Genomic DNA, 6,542 nt, shown 5'->3' with positions numbered 1-6,542 from the left:
ATGGAATCAGACCCACCATTCCAAGAAAACTGCAAAACCCTTTTCTCAAATTTCATTGAAGAACAAAACCCAGAAAACCCTTTCACTGCCTATGATGAATATGAGCTACCATTAGTTGATCTCAGTCGTTCAGGTCTCAGTGACCATGACAGAAAAGAGTGTGAGAGAGACCTTGCTATGGCCGCAAAACAGTGTGGGCTCTTTCAGGTTGTGAATCATGGTGTTTCTTGGGAGATCTTGGCAAAGTTGAAGAGTGAGCAAGAGAAGCTTTTTAGACAACCGTTTGAGAAGAAAGTTAACAAGTTTTTGAACTGTTACCGGTGGGGGAGTCCAGCGGCAACTTCTTTGATGCAGTTTTCGTGGTCGGAAGCTTTTCATATACCTCTGGAAAACATTCCGGTGTTGAAGGAATTCAACACTTCTCTTAGGTATTATACAATTTTTGAAAGTGCAATAAGTAGTTTTCATGCTGTGACGGAGCCAGAAAATTAAATCAGAGAGGGTACTTATTAATTATATTATTGAAAAATTTTACAAAAATATTTAACGCAAGTTTTTACGATTGATTTCGAGGAATATAAAAAAAAAATAATGTTATTTATAACTAGTGTATCATGGATAATATAAAAAAATATGGATATAAGTCTTAAAATAAATTATATAATAATAAAAAAAATTTATACAAAATTTGATTAAAAATTCAATATAATGGTAATACCACGTCATCATTATTATGTGATATCACCAATTAATAGTAAATAAACATATAGAGAGTAAACCTCACAATGTCAGATGAAACTAACAATTCAATAAATTTTATATCTTTATAGTGAGATTAGTTATACTTACATGTCAATAATAATGACATCACCGTTACATTTAAAAAATTTCATAAAATTTTCATAGACGATATGGTTTATAATAGTCTCTTCATTTTCATTCAAAACAATCATTATTGTTCTCATAATTTTTAAAATGTCAAGGACATTTCACTCTAATAATATTTTTGTAATTTTTTTTTATTTAAAATATTTTTTTTATATTTGCAACAAAACAACAACGCCCAATTAGTACACATTAATGTGTGTTTGGAAGGAGAAAAATTGAATACACACCTAACTTTTGGCATAATACACAAAGTGGTGATCCCAAGACTTGAACCCATAACCTTAAGGTCATGTTTGTTTGGGCGGACTGGATTAGCATTCCCATGATTAATAGTCCTAAGACTACGAATTCGTTGGATTATGTATCCTATCTTAACTAATAGTCAAGTTTAAAATAATTAGTTCGTACTTTAATTGTTTAACCAAACATTGGATTAATAATTTTATTGGACTATTAGTCCAATCCCAAGCTCATGTCCACCCAAACAAACATGGCCTAAGGTTATTAAGTTAAATCTTAACTATTAAATCAATTATCACCCTCTTTTTTTATATTTGCAAAAAAATAAATAAAAATTCCAAAATTCAGGAGCACGTGACCCCCTCGTCCCTTACTGCCTGCGCCATTGCATGCAGATGCCTTCACCACCAATCTTCCAAAGTACATATTACTCGGAATTCTTTGTCCCGTATGTTTTTGTTCTTCCATATCAAAACACACATGATTATTAAATTTTATTTTGAGATTTTTGTCACTCGAGATATGTTGGTTATTACATGCCTTTACCGCTAACATCTATTTTTTTTATTATATATTTGAAAAAAGTGAGTTACAATTTAAACAGTTGATTACACTAAGCACCTTCATATTTTTATTAAAATTTTACTTTGAATTCTTTATTTTCAATTGTTATAGTGAATTCTTGCACTTCAAGTCAAGTTGCAATAAGATTCTTTAATCCATTTAGTACAAATGAGACTGATGAAAATTGACATTGCGATATATATGATTCTTGTTTAATATTGATGAGATCAAATAAAGATTTTCATGAAATTGCAAAAGATCAAATTGAGATTTTGATCAAATTACAAAAGTGCTAATGGGGGAGAAAAATGTCGCATGTGACTTGCGTGCAAATTTTCATCAACTATCTTAAATCCTAATGGACGGAAGGGTAATATTATAATTTTACTTAAACTATAAGGAATTAATTGCTAGAAGTATTAAAAGTAGAAGGACTATAGTAAAATTTTAATAGAAGTACAAAAAGCTGAATGTAATTAATTCAAACTTAAAAAATTTACATTTGTTAAGTTATGATGTAATTGTAAGGGTTATCATTTGATCTGAAAGTCTGGGACTTAGCCCAAGTCTATACTTTGGGTGGATTAGCTCAACTCGAATGAGACTTGTATTGGCCTTTTGGGTGTATGATTTAAAACCCATATTGCCTGTTGGTTATCTCGTCAGCAGATGCAAGTTAGGCCTGAACCTGATACACAAGCCTAACAAAAAATATGAAAAAATTTAAAAAAATAATAATAAAATTCAAAATACATGCTTGAATCTCGGCCTGTTAAGCTATGCCCTCAGCTGGCACGCTGGGCTGAACATTGGCCTATGAGACACAGCCTACTAGCCTAATGCCGACCCTTGGTTATGATTAGTTGTGATTGCAATTGAATCTTTATATATACGGCTACAATTTAGTTATAGGATTAAAAAACATGGTGTTAAATGTAAGTAAATCTGTTACCTTCCTTTGATTATTTTGGATCTCATCTTATTTGCAGCACAACAATTGCAGTATTTGCAGAAGTGGCTTCTGAGCTAGCAAAAAGAATAGCTGAAATATTGGCAGAGAATCTTGGCAGCAAAACCACTTTCTTTGCAAAAAATTGCATGGCAAGTTCATGTTATCTGAGAATGAATAGATATCCACGATGCCCAATATCTTCTGAGATCTATGGGTTAGTTCCACTCCACATACTGATAGTGACTTCCTCACAATATTGTGCCAAGACCAGGTTGGAGGTTTGCAAATGGTGAAAGATGGAAAATGGGTTAGCATTAAACCTAATCCACAGGCTTTGATTGTCATCATTGGTGACTTATTTCAGGTAATTCCCATCTTATTTATTTATTTATTCGACATGAATTGAGTTAATAATGATGCAAGGAAGTGTGTAAAATAAAGAGTTACAACGGAAATAAACATGAACACACAAATAGGAGAACTTTCCTTTCTATGAAATGTTGTTTAATCATGAAAACTTAATAGGCTTACATCTGAATTTATAATAATAAGAGTTTCCCAAGTCGACCAAAAAACATTCACAATAGACAATTTCTTGAGTTAAAATGAAAAATTTAAACAAAAATAATAAATTTTCTAGACAAAGTAATTTCATAAATAAACTTTATTGAAATGGAAAAATCACAAAATCAAAATGCAACCAAGGAATCTACCCGATAAATGCTTTGGTTACAACTCATTTCAAATCAAACATGTGTCTTTTGGAGTTAATCTGCCAACATCATGTCCAACACTTATTTCTCGTTTTGTCATTCTATAATCCAAATACAGTAAGCTAAATATGCCACATAGGTTTAAATTATTATGTGATATTATTTACATGATACTTCCAATAAATGATCCAACAAAACACTATGTGGGACATCATTTGTCCATCAACTATCTAGCAAAGTTGGGTTAGTATAATGTTTCAATTATAAAAAAAAAATTCCGCTACGTTATTGGTGATATCATGATATATATGATAGTCCAAAACTATTGATTAATTACCCTAAGCAAAAACGATTTGCATCACATAACTTCATGCATTGTGCAATGTCTACCATGAATATATTGTAAGTGGACTGATGCACAATCTGGTGTAAGAGTTCAAAACAATTCATTTAGCTCATGTACACATATATAGTTGTTGAATCCTATATATATATATATGAATGTAGGCATGGAGCAATGGTGTTTACAAGAGCATCGAGCACCGGGTTATCAGCAATCATGAGGAGGAAAGGTTTTCTGTTGGGTATTTCTTGTGTCCTTCCAATGACACTGTGATTCAAGGTTGCAATGAAAATGAACCTTGTATGTACAGAAAATTTAGCTTCAGAGAGTACAGGCAACAAGTTCAAGAGGATGTCAAGTCCACTGGCACCAAAGTAGGCCTTTCCAGGTTTCTCATGTGAAGAAAGATTACACCTCATTTTCGAGCTCTACCCAATTGTAACATCTTTATATTGCACATGTCATATATGTATGTTTAGGTGATGAAGAGTTGGCTTTGTTAATATGTATATCGGTGATTTGGGCTGGGTTTTTTTTTTTTTTTTTTTTTTTTTTTGGGTTCAACAAGGGAATTAGAAACATGCAAAAAGCTATAAATCCAGATTTATGGTCTAGAATTTGCCCAAAATCATTTTATGTTGTGAAAATTAAATTGATGAATTGTGAAGTCATCGAGTGAAATGAATATAAATCATTAATTATTATTTCTGGATATTTTGGATTTATAAGTGATAAATAGTTGGGGAAATTGTAAATCAATGGAAACTAGAGAAAATGCGTAATTGCAAAAATATGAATGTTTAAATATGATCGGTTGTACACACTCGGCTGAGAGAGATTAGAAGGTTAATTCCTACCAAATGATTGATTATTTTGTTCAAATCTTTTTTTAATTATTTGTCTCTTCCTCCATCGGGGGCACTTGCTTGTTTGCGTTGGATTTGTAAGTTTATGTTATTCAACTTTTTTTAAATAGTTATTTGCCACATGTTTATAAAAATATAAATATTTTCCTATCGATTTAAAAAAAAAAAAAAAAAGAGCTTGTAGTATGATGCAGGTAAGGCGAGAAAACTTGCACAGAGCATATGCCTATTTGCACTTGTCTTTTTATAAGTATTTTCACTTCTCCTAATTGATTTGCAATCTCTCCTAAACAGTTTGGTGGTTTGTATGCATGAGCAAGGGTAGGTCGTCTTCCAAGCAATTTGCCTGTTTGGTTCAGCTTGTTTGCAGCTTAAGTCAACTTATAACTTAAAGTAAGTTCTTTTTTGTGTTTTGGTGTAACTTAATGGTGTAAATTATAACTTTTTATAAGCTGATTTTCAGCTTTTTCTTTGAGTGGGAGAGGAGCTGCTTTTCTATTTCAGCTTAAACGGAAAGCTGAAAATCGAGGGGCAAAATTACTTAATTGCCCTTCGTCAATTTTAACTTATTATCAAAAATCCAAGTATATAAACTCCCTTTCTCAAAACACTGTTCATTTGCTCACTGGAGAGAGAGAGAGAGAGAGAAAGAGAGAGAGAGAGAGGGGGGGCAACCTCTCGTCACCACCGCCATCGCCATCGCGATGTGAAACCTAGCCACTGCCATCTCTCTCTCTCTCTCTCCGACTACGTTGTTCTCCGGCATTGTTTGCCACCGTTAAGATCGACCCGTGCTCTCTCTCTCTCTCTTTCTCTCTCACATGCTCTCTCTCTCTTTGCAATCTGAAACGCTAACCACCGACATCCCTCTCTCTCTCTCTCGATCTGCGTTGTTTGTCGCCGTCGCGATCGCAATTTGCGTTGTTCTCCAGCGTTGAAACCCTAGTCACCGGTAGCAATTAATAAATTAATAAAATAATAAGTGATGAATTAATAAATTAAACAAAATTAACAAAAAGAAAGAAGAGAAGAAAAAAAATGAAGAAAAAGAAAAAATCAACAATTTTTATATTGGTATCAATATTAATTGGTATTAATTATTAATAAATTAATATTGTATATTTTTGTAATGAATTAATTATTAATTGATACTAATTAATAACAATGGTTGATTATTAATATTGATTGATACTAATAAAAATTAATTATTAATATTAATTGATACTAATTAATAATTTCAGTATTAATTGAGACTAATTAAGCCATTAATTGATACTAATTAATAATTTTAGTATTAATTGATACTAGTTAAGCAATTAATTGATACTAATTAATTTATAATGGAAAAAATTGTTACAATAATACTTCCATTACATTTTTATCAGATGTATCACTTTTTATATTAATTGATACTAATTAATACTAATTATATTAACTTTTATTAATGAAATAATTTTTTAAAATTAAAACTGAAAAAAAAATGACAAAATTTTCATTTTTATATGCAAAAAAAATAATTATACAGTAAAAAGCTATTTTACAGTTTATCAACCATATACTGCTCTGCTGTTTAAATCCATAATTAATTTTTAAAAAAAAAGAAAAAGTTTGTAGTATGATGCAGGTAAGGCGAGAAAACATGCACAAAGCACATGCCTATTTGCACTTGTCTTTTTATAAGTATTTTCACTTCTAATTGATTTGCAATCTCTCCTAAATAGTTTGGTGGTTTGTTTGCATGGGTAGGTCATCTTCCAAGCAATATGCCTGTTTGGCATAGTTTATTTTCAGCTTAAGTCAATTTATAGCTTAAAATATATTATTTTTGTGTGTTTGGTGTAGCTTAATGGTGTAGATTATAGCTTTTTATAAGCTAATTTTTAGCTTTTTCTTTGAGTGGGAGAAGAGCTAGTTTTCTATAAGCAAAATTACTTAATTGCCCCTCGTCAATTTCAACTATTACCAAAAATCCAAGT

At 31.2% G+C, this 6,542-nt stretch overlaps 1 pseudogene; it reads left to right on the top strand.

The window, feature by feature from the left end:
• LOC114290258 (gibberellin 2-beta-dioxygenase 8-like) lies at positions 1-4,144 on the top strand (annotated as a pseudogene).
• The last annotated feature ends 2,398 nt before the right edge of the window (positions 4,145-6,542 follow it).

The sequence above is a fragment of the Camellia sinensis genome, chromosome 7, assembly GCF_055761805.1.
Source record: "Camellia sinensis isolate YWXY chromosome 7, ASM5576180v1, whole genome shotgun sequence".
In the NCBI taxonomy this organism is placed as follows: Eukaryota; Viridiplantae; Streptophyta; class Magnoliopsida; order Ericales; family Theaceae; genus Camellia; species Camellia sinensis.
The sequence above is the reverse complement of the archived record's forward strand: the minus strand, read 5'-3'. Positions and strand labels throughout refer to the sequence as shown.